The sequence below is a fragment of the Podarcis tiliguerta genome, assembly GCF_965153285.1.
Source record: "Podarcis tiliguerta genome assembly, chromosome: 3".
NCBI lineage: Eukaryota > Metazoa > Chordata > Lepidosauria > Squamata > Lacertidae > Podarcis > Podarcis tiliguerta.
The window spans coordinates 54,800,841-54,820,445 of NC_139536.1; the positions used below are offsets into that span (position 1 = coordinate 54,800,841).

General features: G+C 40.0%; 1 protein-coding gene and 1 long non-coding RNA gene across 19 annotated transcripts in view; one reads left to right on the forward strand and one right to left on the reverse strand.

Moving 5' to 3' along the window:
- The window catches only part of LOC310675051, a 101,440-nt gene that overhangs the window by 42,672 nt on the left and 39,163 nt on the right, over nucleotides 1-19,605 (forward strand). The window contains exons 2-3 of one of the 5 annotated variants that reach the window (XR_014509895.1): nucleotides 16,085-16,155; nucleotides 16,457-16,551. The exons of 3 other annotated variants lie outside the window; for them this stretch is intronic. This is a non-coding gene — a long non-coding RNA (uncharacterized lncRNA). The remainder of the gene's footprint in view (nucleotides 1-16,084; nucleotides 16,156-16,456; nucleotides 16,552-19,605) is intronic. One more of the 5 variants, XR_014509896.1, reaches the window with a different exon arrangement.
- The window catches only part of ESR1 (estrogen receptor 1), a 204,086-nt gene that overhangs the window by 25,792 nt on the left and 158,689 nt on the right, over nucleotides 1-19,605 (reverse strand). The gene's annotated exons all lie outside the window — the stretch shown is intronic.

A 19,605-nucleotide genomic window follows, 5' to 3' on the forward strand; every position in this document is an offset into this window, starting at 1 on the left:
TTGGTGGAATGCCTACTGCCTGCCAAGTCATTTCTGGCATCTTGAATTTTAGTGGCCGAGACCACAGCTTGACAATCGCCAGAATATACCCTGGAGATTGCTCACAGGAGCGGATGTGGAGAACTCTGTCTATGAATTCTTAAAAGGAATTATGTATGCTGCTTGAGTTACTTTTGTCTGGTGAAGCTGTGTAATTAGTCTATTTTAGGAACTATATATCTCAGTAACAATAACTAGCATGGGATATGTATTGAGAAGACAGATTATTTTACTTCTTGGTCCCTGATCACATGTTAAATTGTTTTGAGAAGTGGTGTCTCTTGCTTAACAGAATAATCCTACCAAGATTTTTTAGGATTTGGATCATAGAGGAATAATATTTGCATCAAAAGCAGCAATTAACGACTAAGGTTTTGTGTCGGGGGTATACTCTTGTCTAGCATAACAACTTAGCTATTCTGTTTGATAAATAATTTGATAATTACACATAAACTTAGGCTGTGTCTGATGTGTCTGAATTAGAAGATAACCAAGTCAACCAAGTATTTGCTACACCTGTTTATTGTGGATTTGTACAATTAAGGAGAGCTTTTTTTCCTCTTACCTGACTGTTTATTGGGAAATTTGCAATTGATTGCCTAAGCCCAAAATTCTGCAACTGGTTGCTTTGATTTAGAAACTGTGTGTTCTGATTAGAGCTGGGAACTCTGTGTTCTCTTGCACCTGGGAACTGTGTGTTCTTCTGTTGGAACTGGGGGACGTATTGCACAGTTGGTTGCTTGGAGCTTGAAACTATGCAATCTATTGTTTTAACTTATATATCAATTTTGATATATTCTTTTTGCTCTTTCATTGTTTGAGATACATTTATTTTATTTATTTATTTCACAAGATTTATGTTGCAGTTACACTTCAAAGCAGTTTACAAAAAGAAAACAAAAAATTATCAGTAAAAACAGGAAAAACCTTGAAGAAATACATATATTTGTTAAAGTATTTACTGGCATCCCAATTAAGCACTGAAAGTAAAGTTTAACCTATGGAAGATCATGTCAAAGAATGTGACAACAGAAGTAGCAGTAATAATATTAAACCAATATGTTTAAAAGAAAAAGCAGAAGGCAACAACTTAATTGAATGCCTAGGAGAACTTTGCCTCTCCTTAAATTTTGAAATAAAATAATATGATCAGTGAAGTTATTTTGTAGTGATTTTAGAAATTAAATAATACAATAACTTTAACCATAAATTACCAAAATAGAAAAAAATGAAATTAATGTAGCAATCTTACTAGCAGAAGGGCCATATGATACGGAGTGCATTCCACTTCATCCGCAAAGAAAGAAACCTGTTGTCAGAGCAAAACTAATGTAGTTGGAGGTTCCCCAATATACTGGGAAGCAGAAAAAACCCCCAGGTGTGTTAGTTCTGCTGGTGTGAGTATTGTGGTGTACTGACAAAGAGAATGCACGAGTCCTCGGTTTCATTTTTAGATTGTTTATCAAAAACCTTGAAACAGCAAATGGAAACTTCTCTTGTGTACTCTGGTGGTCTTAGAATTCTCAAAATAGGAAATACTTTTTTCAGGTTCAAATCAAATAAATAATTACAAAAGTAAAAATGTTGCACTAAAACAAGGGTGGGAAACCACAAGCCTGGGGACCAAATACAACCTCCATGCACCCTCCCTTAGGACTCTGCTCACCCCATGCCCCCTAAGCCACCACTTGCTCTGTGCCCCCTAGTGATTGGACCCACTGGAATGCGTCCTGTGATAATGCCTCCTGCTTGACAGGATGGAGGATAGGCAGTCGTGTGTGTCTGGCCACACCCACCACACCTTGAGAAGACTGCCCAGCAGGGAATATGGACCTCACATTGAAAAAGATTCCACATCCTGCACTAAGAAAATTCAGAGCCAAATATTTAGGCAGAATTAGATTCATTCAGGAAAAAGTCAGAGCAAATCAATACTGATGAGAAACTGCTAACATTATTACTTTTGTAGAACAACCATTCTCTCTCTCTAAAAAAAAAAGACCAATAAATTATTGGAAAAGGAAGGGAATTCCTTCCAGTTTCGATTTAAGGTATGATGAATTAATTTGAATTATTTTATTTTATTTAAACACTGTATCAATCTTATTCCCCAAACATGATAGAATCTGAGATCTTTAAGGCTATCCCAGTTAATAGAAATAGATAAATGTAACTAAACGCAGGAATAGATCACTTAGTGTGGCTGCACCTACTCTTTAGAACTCCCTGCCCATTAATATTAGCCAGGTGCCTTCACTGTATTTCTATTCCACTGCTTGCACCCTATTCCTTTCTTGAAGTTGCAGCAGCTTAAGAATGGTTGAGGCTATGGTCAGGCTAGTGCCACCCCCAAATTGGTGATGCTGTGGAATTTCTGGCCTAGCTGTTCTTGGTTTTGATTGTAATGAAGAGGCACTGAGCTCTCAACATAAAGGCATCATTACAAAGAAGGAAGGAGCTGACATCAAGAAAGCATTTGACACAGTGGAGTGGAGTGTTGTCTTTTAAACTTTTTAGTGTTTAAATATAAACTGACGTTTTCTTTGAATGCATTAAAGCCACTGTAGAACACTACAAATCAAGTTAAAGATTTACAGACAGGAATCAAACAAGTGTGTTTTACATTGAAGCTATCTGCTTTATCATTTGCTATAAGGATAGAAGAACTCATAATAAAGTTTAGGGGAACGCAGGAGCATGCAACCTTTGCCCCCTCCCCCCAGCACAAGGTAATCTTTAAATCCAGTATAGTAGCTAGATGTTTTTAACTACTAATTGGGTGATCTCTTTCTGAACAACTATATTAGATTTTAAAACAGGTCGTCTTCTGAAATCATCCCAATTGGAAATGCCTCAATACAGCTTTGCAAACATGAAGATAAATATAATACAATCCAGAGTTCTGTTCCTGCTTCCACATTAATTCTAGTACAGAGTTTGAAATCATGGCAAAAAATGCTTCCTAATTTTATGTGGGAACTCAGAGGTTAGGATAAGTTACTCTGCAGAAACTTAAACAAAATAACTTCTCTGTGAGTCTGCCAGGAGCAAATTTGCTTTATTCATTGAGCAAATTGATAAAGCTCTACCGCTACACTTTTTTATAGCTCCAGAAGTAAAGGGCCAGAGATTTGCATTTTTTAAATGAAAACTGAAAATTCAGAAAGGGAACCTAGAGTATCCTTAGGGCCTCAAGGCCATGAATATACAACCTCTGCAACAAACTATACTTTGCATCTCAGCACGGCATTGCAGTCTCTGAAAAAGGATCACTGGCACTGACAGCTCAGTCAAGCAAGCAACTTTTTCTTTAAAATTGTGTTTATTTCACATTGAAATGCCAAACTTTTGGCACTCCAGAACCATGGCTACATTTCAAGCTTCGGTCTAGTCAACAGGAACATAATCAAGACCACATTTATATAGGGAAAACACCAGATTATATAACAACAGCCTTTTCCCCTATTGCTTATTCACTTTAGTCCAAATGGTTCATAAGCAACTTCATAAATGACGCATAAATGTTCCCTGTCAAAATGCAAGTGCTGCTATTGTGGATTATAGCCAATGTCTACCTGTGTGTCGCTTGGTAAGACTTTCTTTTCACAAAATACGCTTTGCCTCTACTGATTTCGGCCACGATACAAAGAACTGTAATAGTCACACACATAGCTCAGGTACATGCACAGCCAGCATTTCATCCATTGTTTTTGGTGCAGTATTTCCCACTGCCGAAGTGACAAGCCAATGTTCAGCCTCAAAAACAGCTTGACACTTTGGTAGTGGAAATCACTGTTTTAAAAACAACAAACAAGAGTTTTGTGTGTATGTACAACCACCCATGCACTGATCTCAAGCTGATAGCTTACCTGTTTCAGTTACAGCTGCCTGCCTTTAATTAGAGTTGTGTTTTGTATTCTCTGTCTGCAAATTACTCAGTCCATACACATGCATCACTTCTCTGGATCCAAGTTTCCAATACATTGACCGGGTTTGCACTACACCGTAAGCCAAACTATGGCTTACAGAGACTGGGTGAACATTCAAGCTCACCAAGAGGAGCTTGCAGCCACATTGCTGCTCCTTGGTGCTTTCCACTGCTGTGCCACAATGAGTCAAGGTTTGCCTTAGTATATCACTTGAACTGGGATTCCTGGTTAAGCACTCTCCTCACTAACCAAAAGCTAGGTTAGTGAAGAGAGAGCTTAACCAGCTTGGATGAGAACAAATCTTGGTTACAGCCTGCGGTTAATGAGGGGAAAGCTAACTATGATAATGTCTCTTGCGTGGCTGGATGAATAATGGAGACAGGGGAGAGTGTAAAAGCCTTCTGTACAAACGTATTTTCAATGAATATTGCATATTGCTCCTTGTAAATCAATGGAGTTGCATCCATTGCTCCCACTTTTTACCTCTCAACCTGCCACCACTGGAATGTAGTCCCCAAATGATTTTCCATGGGGGAATGAAAAACTGGCTAGTCCCCAACCCTCTCATGGAGACTTAGAAAAACCTTTTTTTGAAAAACAGCAGTAAAGGATGAGGAGGCAAAAGGGTTTCTTGGCTAAACCTTCCTCCATCTGAGCAACATCACTTTAGTTTTTGCATGCATGAAGTTTAAGCCAGCTGTTGGTTGTTTAAGAGATAAAAGTGCTGTTGACAGTTTTACTATGTGTATGTTATTTAGTGAATAGCACAAGCAGGGGAAAGGAGAAATATAGCTTGATGTTATCTGCATATTGAAAGCTTTTCATCCCGATGGTATTTTATTCTCCCTTTATAGGAAGAAGAAGAGCGTACAGCTTTATGACTTGCTGTTTCATAATGAAAGAAAAGTAAATACTCTTTGGGTCATATGTGGCACCTGCCTAAGGAAGAAGGGAAAGTTTACTTCTTTACCAGAAATCCAGGGAAGCAGAAGAGTGAGTGGGTGGAGGGAACCATTTGTCTATGAGCAACAGTTATAGACAAGTGGCTGCCCTACATGCTTACACTCCTACCACAGTAAGTTACCATTTGGCAAATCCCAGCTTGTGTTCATCTGCTGCCTACACTACAAGTGCTTTCACCTGTCAAATGTGGAAAAGAAGAATCACATGGGTGTTAATTCAGATGGGCTATACATTGCAAAGAGTTGGCAGCAAATCAGAAACAGAAGTATAAGAAGAGAATACACCTATGTGCTATCAACTTTATGCATATGAACTTGATTCATCCACATTGGCCTGTGTCAGGCAGCCCTTTCCAGCTTGCTAAACCATCATTCAAAATATTGATGAAGGTCCTGGTTATAATTTTCCCTACTGGAGGGGTCAATGGAGATGGAGAGGAAGCAGTATGTATGCCCGGAGCTTATTAGCAGCTTGCTTGTGGACATCCAATGAAGCTGAATAATGGAAAATTTAGAACAGATAAAATAAAAATACTTCTTTATGGAGCATAAAGTCAAACTCTGGAACCCCGTTCCCCGGAGGGAGTGATGGCCACCAATTTGAATGGCTTTAAAAGAGGGTAAGACAAATGGCTGCTAGTCATTATACTTAGGCACTACCTCCAAATTTGGAAGCAGCAATGCTTCAGAATACCAGCTGCTAGAAACCACAAGAGGGGAAAGTGCTCTTGTGCTCACGTTCTGGCATCTAGTTGCCCACTGTGAGACTAGGATGCTGGACTAGATGGGCCATTTGTCTGATCCAGCTGGCTATTCTTATGTTGCTAAACTAACTTCATTAAGCTTGACAGTCATGGAATAATAGGAGTAGTCATAGAATAAGAGAAGTCTTCTTGTGGATCAGGAGTTGGTTAAGTAGCAGAAAACAGAGAGAAGGAATAAGTGGAAAGTTCTCCAAAAGACGTAGAAAGTGGCATCTCACAAAGAATTGGAACCTGTTCATGAACCATGTAGGGTTAGGAGTGAGCAGTGAGGTGGCCAAGTTTGCTGAAATGTTCAGGGTCATTAAAACAAAGACCTTTCGACTTTGAGTGAATAGGCTGAAGTATGAGGTTGGTGCCCTAAAACATAAAGCAAGATGCCAAAATATATGTCTAGAATCTTGCCAAAATCAATTAATTTCATTTTTTTAAAAACTTCGTTAATTTCAATAGTGGAGATGTAAGCATATATTAAAATCTCTCACTAAAACCAATGGGGCTTAAAAAGTGCTCAACTTGGGCTGGATTGGGCTTTGCATTGCATAGATCTGCAGAGATTTGTTATATATTTACAACCAGATCTTGATTAAAGATGGCAAAACTTCCCTTGACAAACAGGATCAACTGTATGCATTTTTCAGAAATAAAATGAAACAAAACAAAAAAATAAGCCAGTTCCTCCTTCTGTAAAAATAGACCAGACATTAAATACTGTAAACTGCCTTTTGAGGCATAGTCCTTATCTCATATAGTAAATGGATGTAAAGGACTATATTCCCCTTTAGCCAATTGCTCCAAAGTGGTCCTTTCTGCATAGATGTTGCATCCCACCTAAAACTGAACCATAATTTGTAAATTTACCCCTTTAAGCCCAATTAGCTGGTAGCATGCATTAGGAGAGATGTGATCAGAGAAACTAGCATCTGGTGTAAATTATTTTAAAAGGTTGTTTTATATTTGCTGTTATGGGCTTTACTATATACAAGTCAGAAAAAACCTTTTAAAGGGAAATTGCAGTTAATATTTACAATTATAATTATAGAGATGGCCATAAAAATGTCAACGTTGCATTATGCCTTTTACTTTAAAGGACATGTCTAATGTTTTATCTAAACTGGTCAAACTTGTGCCTTCAGCTAGCACTTGCAATATTCCATCTGTAGGGCATACATGATACACACACACATGCATGCATGCTCTGTTTGAGTTATGGAATCACTTAAAATGATTAAATGGTTGGTTATTCAATCAGTTCATTTAAAGTCAAGGAACAAAAGCAACATAACTTTCCACAGGGAAATAAACTGAATAAAAATATTCTCCAGTTGCTTTGGACAATTTCTAGTTGTACAACTTGATTTATTATTTTTCTTCTTCATACTTGTAGTAAGTATGCACTAGATCCAGCATGCACTAGAGGCAATACCAGCCAGCCCCAAGACTTCTTGGTGTAGACATAACGTTTTCTAGTCAGCTTATGTAGGTCCTGTGGCAGCTGTCCCAGTTTAAATTTGAGGTAGCATTCAAGTAGCTATACAAGTGCTAGCTCAGAAGCTGCCTCCATCTGAGCCTGGTCATGATCCCAGCAGCAGCCTCACATATCCCAGAGATGATCATAAATGGGGATCAGCTCATACAGGAACCAGCCTGCATATCCAGTGTTTCCAAGCAGATGGAAATGAAACAATGCTCATTTTCACTGTTGATGTGCAAACAATCGTGCATTTTCAATAGGTTCCTATCCATTAGGGGTTATTGAGATTTCGTTCTTTATATTGGAAGAGTGGCAGTCCTCAGAGCACATCAGCTGATAGGATAGTGTTTTCTGCTTTGTTCCCTGTATTTAGTACAACTTCAATCCAAAAAAAGGTCAGCAACTTTGGTGAGCCCTCATGGCCCTTCACTTCATCAAATCTGGCCCTCTTTTTAAAAAGTTTGGACACCCCTGTAATCTAAACCTAATGTTGCTCTCAGCTTTCTTTATTAATCAGCTTGAACTCCAGATCTCACTCTCCTCTGTTGTCTTTATGGAGTGGGTGTACAGTTTTAACTATAAGAGTTTTCAGGTGCTTCTTTGAAGAACACAATGTCTTATCACATAATTAAGTGATACAATTACTAGAAGACAAGGCTATGTGCAGTTCCCTGCCAGAGAAATGTTACAAGACCTATGAAGTGTTTATTTTTGTAGATAGTAATAAAACAATATTTGAGCAAAGTCTTCCATCCCATTACCATTATCTTATCGAGTGTGTATACCAACCATAAAAAACAGCAGCTACTGAACTCCCTCACTGGCAGGAGACAGCTAAATAATGGCTGCCTGCTACTTCATGAGAACTGGCTGTGTTGGCTCTCAAGGGAGTACTTTTGGTTCTGTGATATTTTGGAAGCTGAAACAAGACACACAGACCAAAAAGAGAAGCCTCATTTCCCAGAACATTCATCAAATGTCCTGTCAGTATAAGTAAAGGGAGCATAACAGTAAACTTAGCAGTGGCATTAAAACAACAACAGCACATATCAGATAGACCTAAGTCCTCTTTAGATGTTGTTAACCTCTATTCATAGAGGGCCATGGGCCCTCACATGATTCAGAGACTTAGGAATGCAGTCATGGTGCAGTTAAGACTGTCCCATGCTTCACACTGCATACAGGAGTGGGGAACCCTTGGCCCTCTGGATGTTGCTGAACCTCAACTCCCATCAGCCCTAGTGAGTATGGCCAGTGGAGCAGGACGGTGGGAACTGTAGTCAAGAGTTCCCCCCACTTGTCCTACCACCAGTTCCTGATGGGGGGCACTTCTCCTAGACCCCTGGGAGCAGCTGCTTTTGCCACCCCTGGCTTCTACCACCACCTGTCCTGAGGTACGTTTTTTGGCTCTGAAGAGGAAGCGATATGCAGCAGGTGTAGCTCATGGGATTCAGGTGGGCGAAGCCTGTAACTGGACTTCATCCTCCTTGAATGTTGACAGCACTTAAAGGCTAAAATGTCGATTAACCCAGATAAGGCTTTTCTGGGCATAGCTACTATATTAAAGAAACAAATTAGAGGGGTAAAAATTATGTTATACCTACTGCGTCTTAAGACTAAACTGGAGTATCCTGATAGAAGCCTGACAGTAACTTCTGTTTCTGATGTAATGTGAAAATTGAGATTCCAGATGGCTTCTGGAGTTCAGATACTATGCCACAGGAGAGATCTGTTAGTACCCCCCTGCGCAACACATCAGAAGATGAAAAAAACGCATGATTCATGAATGACCTATTTTCTTTCATTGCTTCTTTGAAGCAATGAAAATAGCTATTTTGCCCATGGCAAAATAGTAATGAATGCAATACTTAGCACCTTAAGTGCTATTCAGGTGTTCAGTTTGAATGTGTGAGGGCAGCCCTCACCCCATATCTTTCTTTCCACCAAAGACCTTTGCATATTCTGTCTGAAAGTCTGTCTGAAACTACACTCACCCATAAGTGGCCCAAACTCACTGCCTGTACATTTCTAGCTTCCCTATTGTGCTTAAGCTTACACTGCAGCCTGCTCAGTCTCTGCCACCCTCTCCTCTTTTTATATGGCAAGAACAAATTTCCCCACCTCCATCTATCTTCTTCTCTTGCTCTCCTCCACCACTGAATTAAGTGATTAAGTCGTTGGGCCGGGCCAGGTGGTCTCTGTGAAACTTTGGCATATACTAACCCAGCAGTAGGCACATTTCAAATTTTGGGAGTGCTGGTGGCACCAGTCACAAAACAGTTGCCATAGAAGGGCATGGCATAAGACAAAATGGCTACCACAAGGAGTATGGCACAACATAAAATGAGAGAGACAACCAGCCCTAACAATCTTACGCTTACTGTGGAAAGTCAGCTACATCTCGCTGGTCCTCGTTATGGAGAACATTCCCCCACCCTCAAATGCTATTGCTGCTAAATACAACAAAGTGGTCACAACTGAATGCATGCCAGTAGCCAAATGCACACCACAGAAATCACTACACTTTTTGCTCCATACCTTTCTAGAAGGGCTAGATACTAACAGATAGAGAGACAGACAGACAGATAGTTCAGAGTTTTGGGGCACTTGCTCGGGGTGCCACAGATAGCTTCACAGGCACTAGAGCACTGCTGGGCACCAGGCTGGGGAAACTCAGCCAGATGGGCGGGGTATAAATAATAAATTATTAGTATTATTACTTTATTTTGCAATAAATGCAAACCTTTATTTTTAACCCAGGTGCATGTTTGATTGCTCCCCTCCCCCCATACTTGGTGTACAAAGCAATATGCCTGTGGCAAACTGTGACTTCTGCCCCAACATTGAAAACTTCACCTGTTTTGGTAACGTTTGCATTTCTGTGTACTGTTGCACGTGTTATAAGGGATGCATATTATACACTCGACCCAAAAATCAAATAATGGAACTTGGCTGAAAATATCCCAAGGTGGTAGGATCCAGTGAGGGCTTCTTTTAGCCCTGCTGTTTTTAAACTACTACTTCATAAATTAGATAGTATTATTGCAAATATGGAACCCCACTAAGAGCAAAACAGATTTAAGAAGTGGTTTTGAAGGGGAAACATGGTAGGAGGGGGATTTAATTCATTTCCTCATACTCATCTGGTACCCTCCCTCTTACTGCTTTACTGAGATTTGGTGTTGGAATTAATGCTGCACACAAGATCGGCTGCTATCCTAGCTACTTTGGCCTGCGTGTATGGAAGCACATTGATTCCCAGGCAAGGGCCAAGTATCTGCTTGCTGTATTTATACTAGAGGTAGCCAATCCCAGTCCTCACTACTAACTAAATGGACATACTAATACAGACACACACACACACACACACACACATGAATGTGATGCTCCATGTCCGAATAGGGCTCCTGACAGTTTATGCTCTCATTCCTGTATTCCTCTATGGTTAAGGCTCTGAGAGATGGAGGAATCCTACTTTCAAACTAACAGGAGGCCATACTCCACTTTAAAATACATGTGCATTAAGAAAAGGAAAGTAGAAAATCAGTAACATTTGCTCATATTAGGAATTTAAAATTTTGATTCCTAGTTTAAGCTGGTGACAATGGTTTGAATAAGCACTGGTTCATCCAACACGTTAACCCATAGTGTAAAATGAACAAAGGTTTAACAAGAATGAACAGATGTCGCCACACTAGGAACAAATTGTGATTTGTTTCTTCAAACAAACTATAAGAAGTAAGCCAGAAACAAAGCTCTGCTTCTGCTCAGGTTTTGCTTGAAGCAAAACAAGCACTGGTTCACATATGATATAAAGTCAGCCTCAGGTTTATTTCCTCCCTGTTGAGACAACAGTGGGAGCAGGGGAGGATTAAAGTAGAGATTGATGAGCAGTGTGCATGAGCACACTACAGTCCTTGTTCGCATGAAACCATAGTTTCTTTTTAACTAAGCTTTAATGTGAAATTTAAACCCAGCCTCAAATAATGGGGAAAACAAACTGAAGACAGCATTTCAGTGAGTTTTTCTCTTTTTAAAATAAGGAATGTTCTTATCTTTGAGATGATCAGCAATCATATCAGGCATGCCAACATATTAAACAAACACAGAAACCGATTCCTTCAAGAAAAGGCTACGGAGAACAGAATCTGCTAAATCTAAAATGAACTTGAATCTGACAGTGCTTCATCTACAAATAGAAGCTGCTGAGAACATACTGTGCTGTACCAAATAAATGAACTATATCTTCAGAACTAAATAATAAAAAAATCCTTCCAGTAGCACCTTAGAGACCAACTAAGTCTGTTATTGGTATGAGCTTTCATGTGCATGCACACTTCTTCAGATACTGGTACTGTAATTCTTTTAAGTCATTAGAAAACAGAATTGGTCTTTGGCAGAGGCACCTGCACCCATTTTGATGTCTCCATATAGCTCGAGTTTGAAGAATTCCAACAGCTTGTTCATGGGGAAATGGGCAGGTGAATGTACTCACAGACATAGATGTACTTCCTTCCATTTCTACATTCTAGAACTAATTTCGTTGTCTTGCCTGCAGCACTGAAAGCAGAATCCACTTACCTAGTCTTATAGAGCAAAAAATACGGTAAGTGAGATTAAGCCTCTAAAGCATTAGTATGTAAGGGTAAGATTTAAATATTATTTTGTCTGCAGAAAATTATTTTTTCAAGAGAATCTCATTGCAATCTTTATTAAAATATCAAATCTCCCACCCATTATTTGAATGATGTGCCTGGGAAAAATTTATCATAAAGCTAAACAGAGTCCTGCTTCTCCCATCTGTCCCCTCCAGGGCTATGTGCAAGACATCAAGGAAAGGAGAAAGGGGGCAGCAAAATAAATTATAGCAATTTCCCTTAACAACTGCAATAGCATGAATACTTTTAACTGCTGTGTGGGAGTGTCACAATCTGAGAGCGCAAAGGAATATATTATGGGGAGATTTTGAAGTTGGAATGCAGCTGACCATTTGTATTCACTTGGCTTTCTGGAGAATCATAACCAGTTAATGAGCAGCATGTTCCCAGAAAACACATCACTCACCTAGCATGTTTGAGCTCTTTCAACTGAGAACTGCTTCTTTGTTAAATAATGAGATACATTGAAAGTACATGTGCCTGCCAAAAAAGAAATTATGGCAGGCTAAATGATCATTGAATTATGTGCATGAAACAGTTCCTCTGGTTGGATAATATATTGATATCTATCTATGTATCTATCTATCATCTACCAACTATAGGCAAACTCGACCCTCCATATGTTTTGGGATTACAATTCCCATCTTCCCTGACCACTGGTCCAGTTAGCTAGGGATCATGGGAGTTGCAGTCCCAAAACATCTGGAGGGCCGAGTTGGCCTATGCCTGATCTATCCCTTCACATTTGTCACAGTTAATACCAGTACAGTTGTACCTTGGAAGTCAAACAGAATCCGTTCTGGAAGTCTATTCGACTTCCAAAACTTTTGAAAACCAAAGTGCAGCTCCTGCAGTCAATCAGAAGCCATGGAAGCCCCAGATGTTCGGCTTCCGAAAATAGTTTGCAAATGTGTACAGTAACTTCTGGGTTTGTGCCATTTGGGAGCCAAAACATTCGGAAACTAAGCTGTTCAAAAACCAAGGTACGACTATACTATTAACTAATATTTCTGCCTCAAATACAAAGGTAATCAAACTATTAAATATGTATAACATAAGAACATACATACTGAAATGACAGGCACTGTCAACATATTCTAAGTAATGCACACGAGGGGTGGAGAACCTATATCCTGAGGGCTTAGTCCAGTCTATCAGGCCTCCCAATTTGGCCTATGAGGGCGTTTCTGGCAAGCCATGCCCACCTGCCCCACACCTGAAGTCATACATGACATCAGATGTCGTGCAGGCTTGGCCAAAAGGGACTTTGCAGGTGGGTTGTCCCTCCTACTTGTCAAAGTTTAAGGGTGGGGATGGGGGGAGATGATCATCTGCCCCCCCCAATGTCCACAAAGGGTTATATTCAACATTAGTCATACTCAGAGTAGACCCATTGAAGTGAATAGACATAACATTAATGGATCTACTCTGAGTATAACTTAGTTGGATGCAACCCACAAAACATAATATGGAATTCTAGCCATATCTACTCGGAAGTAAGTCTTATTGAATTCAATGGGGCTAACTTCCCAGTAAAGGGGCTAGAATTGCAACCTAACTTGTTTTCTACTTTTCTCAACAAGTAATTTACCTGAAAAAGCAATTGATAATAAGTGAATTAAAATATTAAAAGATATGCACATACATCCATGCATCTAGTTTGGCCTTAACTATTGTAGGTGTTGAGCCTTTCAGGGCAATCTGCCTGGGATCAGTGTCAGGAGTTTGAGAGAGAAAAAACCCTTCTTCTAATTTCTGTACTTAACCTGAGTTCAGCTGCATGCAGAGTACAAACTCCAAATGGAAAGGAGATGGCGTGAGGCTTTCAAGTTCATTTATGGACAAATCCAGAAAGAAGCAAAACAAACAAGTGGTTTACTCTGTGGCTGGAATGTAGGGGCAAAAGGAAGAGTAATAGAAAGTTCTAAAATAAAATAAAATGCAACAAGTGACCTGAAATTTAGAGAATGTAAATGGTTAAGAGACAAAATTAATCCACCAGGAAACAGATAATTTCTTTAAAAATTCAATGAAATGTTCTCATATCAGGCCATAAGATCACTTATTTCTTTAAAAAAAACAAAAAACAATTTTGTAAATCTACATCTAAACCAAGAGCAGCATAGTTCTCTGTGCCAGTCAGTAAGTCTTTTGTATGGAAATTAAGTATTGCTGCAACATCCAAGTGTCAAACTCTGTGGTGTACAGTGCCATCCTGCAATGTTGCTCTGGTGCAGTAGAATGGGCCTGCACCATACCTAAAGCACCATCTTTATCAACTGTGGTGCAGCGCTGTCACACAAAGTAAAAAAGGGACAAGATTGGCAATGCAAGGAAATTGGTTGACAGTGATTCCTCAGTGAAGCAATAGAGCTTCCAGTAAAAGATACCCTTGGTACCAGGGTAATGTAGAGATCTGAGAAAGATCTGAGTAAGCAAGCAATCAGGGGTTAAAAATCCATTCCAGGAGCAAGTTCCATGCCGCAGGGAGACTGCAGGAAGTGGGGATGGGAGTGGAGTAACTTGGGGCTACAGCAAGCTAGAGCAGGTTCAAGCTAGAGAAGGAAGCGACTAGAGGCAGGAGGTAGGCATTTTGAATACAAGGCCTGAAACTGTTAAGTAGAAATGCTACATGTGTTCATCCACTGAGCAATGGCCTGTCCCTCAAAGGTGTCCTATTTCTATGGGAAGGACCCCTCACTGCTGGCTAGTGTTGTGGTGCAGTTCCCTGAAAGTCATATAGCACAGTAACTGATGGTCGCCTGTCAAACTGAGTGTTAGGCTGAGCTCTAACAGACCCAGGTTTGGAAATGTGCTAACCTAAATGCATCTTTTATGGTGTCTTCAAATAGGAAACTCAAATATATGGCTGAGATATGGTAGGAAGCTGTTTTAATGTGATTGCAACTAATATGCAGAATAGTAAAGGAGATCTGGTACAGTGGTACATAATGCTCATTAATGTCCATGTGTACATACATTAAGGCTACAATCTGTAAGTATATGTCATGAGGATCCATGGCCTTTGATTCCTATAGTTCAGAGATGTCTATAGGACATTAAACAACCAGGTGCTTGGGAGGAATGGAAAAAGGCCTTCCTCATTCTTACTTAAGCCAATGCCTCATTAAATGCCCCCGACAGGGGTGTCGGAGAAAAAGGAAAATAGCAGCAGAGCATCTCTTCCCAATAGTCAGTCTTTATGAGTCTACTGCCCAATCTAATGAGCTGTTGTGCGTGTCTTATAAAATTGAGCCAACAGAAAGCTAAAATGAAAGATGAAATTCTATGTGAAATTAACTGGAAGCATATCCAACTGGACACAGCATGACTTACTTTCAAGGAAACAAACACTTAAATCTACATAGTTTCAGACTTTCCATCCTACTGTGTTGGAGGATATTTCGTAGCTGCTGTTGTTTTTAAAGAAAGACTTCTAGATAATTAGCTTTTCAGTGAAACATTCAGAGAGAGAGCAAATCCTTATTCCTCCAGAAAGCTCTACAAATAATTTGCATATTTTGTCACCCAAACAAATGCATTATCTTATTTAAGAGAAGCAAAACATTAACATCTCTCATTAAAGTTCATTACAATGCCTTCTGTCCTATTGTAAGATGATCTGTATCTCTTTAATGAGATACAATGTTTTGCATGAAAAATATACAGGAACTGAAGCACTGAACACTGGCATATTGCAGGATAAGGTTCAAATCTTAAATGCTTGTTTTCCACTGAAATGACACTCTATTTCCTCCTTATTCTCACTGTTACATCTGCCTAGGTAACCTCATGATATCCTGCACCTTCCCTCCCACTTCCATGTGGCAGTAAATATTGTCCACCCAGTGCGCAGTTGTACAAATAACAGTGAAGGGTTGTGGTAACAGATAACTAGGAATGCTATTATATTTTATCTTCAAATCGAATTCATAAAAGTCCTTCCAAATTATTAATAATGTGTTTCCAATAAATTCACAACCACTTTAGAAGAGGTATTCTAGTTCCCATTCTAAATTGGCAAGTGCCATTACACTCCTCAGGAGCATCCAAAGTTACAAACACACTCGCACACTTCAGCCTTTCCTATAGGGTGAAACAATCTGTGAAGGTAAAGGAGCTGCCTAACCGCTCCCCACCCTCGTCCGCTGTCCCTTTTCCAGCCCCTATCCATGAATTTGAGAGGAAAGGTCTGAAGTGGAGGAGCCCTACTCTACTTGTGGAGGATTCCTGAATGATTTAGATCCCCCCCCCCCCCCAGGACAACACAGGGAGATCCCACAAGGACAGGAGGAGTTTGCTTCATGCATTCATCATCCATTTCATATAAGGGTAAGCTAACCAGGGTAGTCATGACTCCCATCAGTAAGAAGTATCCTTAGCCGTTCTAGGTCACACCTTTGTTAAACCATTTGGCCCTGAAGGAGCTGGTCTTGGAGTATGTTGCCTGGGTAAAACATAGATAATCTGCTATCTCTTATTAGGATCACTTGTAGTTGTGCAAGCATTCAGCTGATAGGGGATTTATTGGGTTGAGGAATTCCGTATAACACAGAACACTGCACATATTTATACTCAGAGATGTTGGTCCTAGTAGTAGTACTGTTACCTATTTTGAATTTATTTTAAATAGCACCATGGTGGAGTGAAATGCCTCAAAACAAGTCTTTGAAAACCCAAGTAGATGTAAACGTAGACTACAGCTTCCTAAACAGTGGGAAAGCTAGAGTGAGTATGCAACTTTGACTGAAAAGACAGTAAATTTATCTTCATGTGTGCTGAAACAGCTTCTGCAAGTTAGATATTAACTCAGTATTTCACAGCCCCAGCCTGTACAATTGGAGGATGTTGACAGAAAGCAGTAATTCTGCTTACACTTTCACTGCTTATTTTGGCCAGAAATAAATTCAGTGTATTTGTACAAACATAAATACTTCTCAGGTACATAGCCTCTCACTGTGCCCAAATGTTCCTTTCACTATGGTCTCATTAAATGCATCAGCAATTCCACCTTGTCTTACTTTACATTATAAATGGACTCTGCCTACAGTGGCTGATGTTTCCTGTTCTCTCTTTCTTCTACACCCTTCAAATGGCTTTATTTCTCACCAGTCTCATTGGTAAATACAGATACAATTCAGTGTTTAAACAATATATTGTTACCAGCGTCCGAAACTCCCATTGTTCCAGTTGCGTTTTGTGACAGGGAATTTCATTAATGTGAGCAGTTTCTGAGCTCTGGGCGCAGTACTGAGCCTGAGATTTCAGATTAAAACTGCCATTGCTAGAAGAAAAGGAGGACGCTTTTCTGCCTCCTCACCTCCAGCCAGTCTCTGAAGACTGGAGAAGGTCTGTCTGTCCTTTTGGACCAGGAGGTGCAGTGAAGTCCATGGTGTCTTTATGATACAGTGGTATCTCGGGTTACATACGCTTCAGACGTTTCAGGTTACAGACTCCACTAACCCAGAAATAGTACCTCGGGTTAAGAACTTTGCTTCAGGATGAGAACAGAAATCGTGCTCCGGCGGCAGCGGGAGGCCCTATTAGCTAAAGTGTTGCTTCAGGTTAAGATCAGTTTCAGGTTAATAACAGACCTCCGGAACAAATTAAGTACTTAACCCAAGGTACCACTGTGTATGGTTTATTTACACATATATACAACCTGAAAACTCTTGCCTTTTCCTCTGCTATTTCTTACCCCATGGAGGGGTTTTCTCCATTTGCTGTCTGCCCAGAGTTTCTCTGTAAATGGCCTTCTTAATGGGGCACCACCCATTTCTTTGTGCTCTTTTAATGGTTCATCTCTCCAGGCAATTACCTCATCTGGAAGCCATCCTGGATTATATTTTAACATGGTTTATATTTTTAAAATGCTAAATTCAATGTCTGGCACCCCAGAATTAGAAGGCGGGTCCCAAATATGAATGCATGAGCATTCTGTTGCAGCCAACATAACAGGATATGGTATGTGCTTAGTTGTAGAATGTGTGGTGCTCATAGCAATTTCTCCTGCTTATAAATGTGTCTATGGGCCCAAAAAGGTTGGCGGCTCCTACAATAAATGAATCTCAGAACAGCAGAAAAACTAAAGATACAAGGCAACAGTGACTATAAACTGTGGCCCTCCAGAGGTTGTTTGATTACAACTACCTACAAAGGAAAATCAACAGCTATCTGACTTTTAGAAGAAATCTGAAGGCAGCCCTGTCCTGTATAGGTAAATTTTTAATGTTAGACGTTTTACTGTGTTTGATGTTTTAATTTGTTGGAAGCTGCCAAGAGTAGCTGGGGCAACCCAGTCAGGTGGGCAGCATGTAAATAAATAAATAAATTCACCACCATCATCCCTAACTACTGGCTACACTGTCTGAGGGCAAATGAGGGGAGTCTAGCAACATTTGGAGGGTCACAGCTCAGCCCCCCCCAATGTGAATGAAACCTAGACTCAAGATTTTCAATACGGGGGGCGGCGGGGAACAGTACTGAGAAGAAATGTAAAATGTAGACCACAAATAAAATTGTCATAATGGAGAGAGATACATAAGCACTGGAATATGAGAAAGAAAAATGGAGAACATGAGAATAAAGGTTAAACATGAATTGGAGAAGGGGAAACACCTTCACACACAAAAACGTGTTTATTCAGTGTTGCACCCTGAAATAACTAAACTACCCCAATGTTTATCTGTCAGTTCTTTAGAGACCATGATTTGCCCTGGAGAGTTGCAGGTTTAAGAGCATCCCAGCACAGAAGGAAGGCTAAGAGAGAGAGCGGACAAGATGAAATAAGAGAAGTTTTAAAACTGTAGCTGCAATACATGCTTTGCCATCTCCCTCTGTAGGTGGTTTAGACCTGGGGTCCCATGAAGACCGTTTTACTGGCCCACAATCCACCCCTGAACCGAGCTGCCCGCTTGGAGAGTCCCCCGCGCACTATGCTAAACCAGCGCGGCACAGGGACTCATCGAGCGGTGCCTGAAATTGTGTCTGCGCAAGCTTAGATACTGGAAATCACGTCTGCGCATGTCCAGATGCCAAAAATCACTTCTGCACAGGCACAATTTCTGGCGTCTGAACATGCGCGGAAGCAATTACACACTTGGGTCAGAACTTGGGAGACTGATTAAATTTCAAACAATAATATTTTCAGCAGTATATGGAAGATAATTACACTTGAATGGTGTGGATTATCTCTTATTTTCTATTTGTGAAAATAAATTTCACAAAATTAACCAAGAATTTTGGTGTAAGGGAGAGGGGGTGGAGAGAGAGAGAGAAGAAGAAGAAGAAGAAGAAGAAGAAGAAGAAGAAGAAGAAATGTGCCTATTGTTGGTCCTTCACAGAGTGTTCCTAATTTAACAAACAGTCTTTTAAGGTCAAATGAGAAAACAATGCCTTAAGAAAGCCAGCAACTTCAGTGGCATTAAAACAAAAATGCAGTGCCAAGTATTTATCCTTTAAGCTTCAGGAAACCACAAAATAACCATAGCACCATGAATCATCTTGAAACTTCAAAGCCTGCATGCCCAATATACCATTTTAGGATCATTAAATAATGCAGCTACTGTACTGGGTGTAAATCATTAACCCAGCCCACTAAAAGCAATGCCAACTACTTCAACCTTCTTATTAAAAAAGAAAAAAATATCAACCCTGCCTTTGCCAGTATCTGTACTATTAGCTACTAGTTCTGTTACCTCAGTGTCTAACCACAATTGTCAGCTAACTATCCATCACATTAAGCATGCCTGCCTACCTTACATATTAGGTGAGGGGTGACAT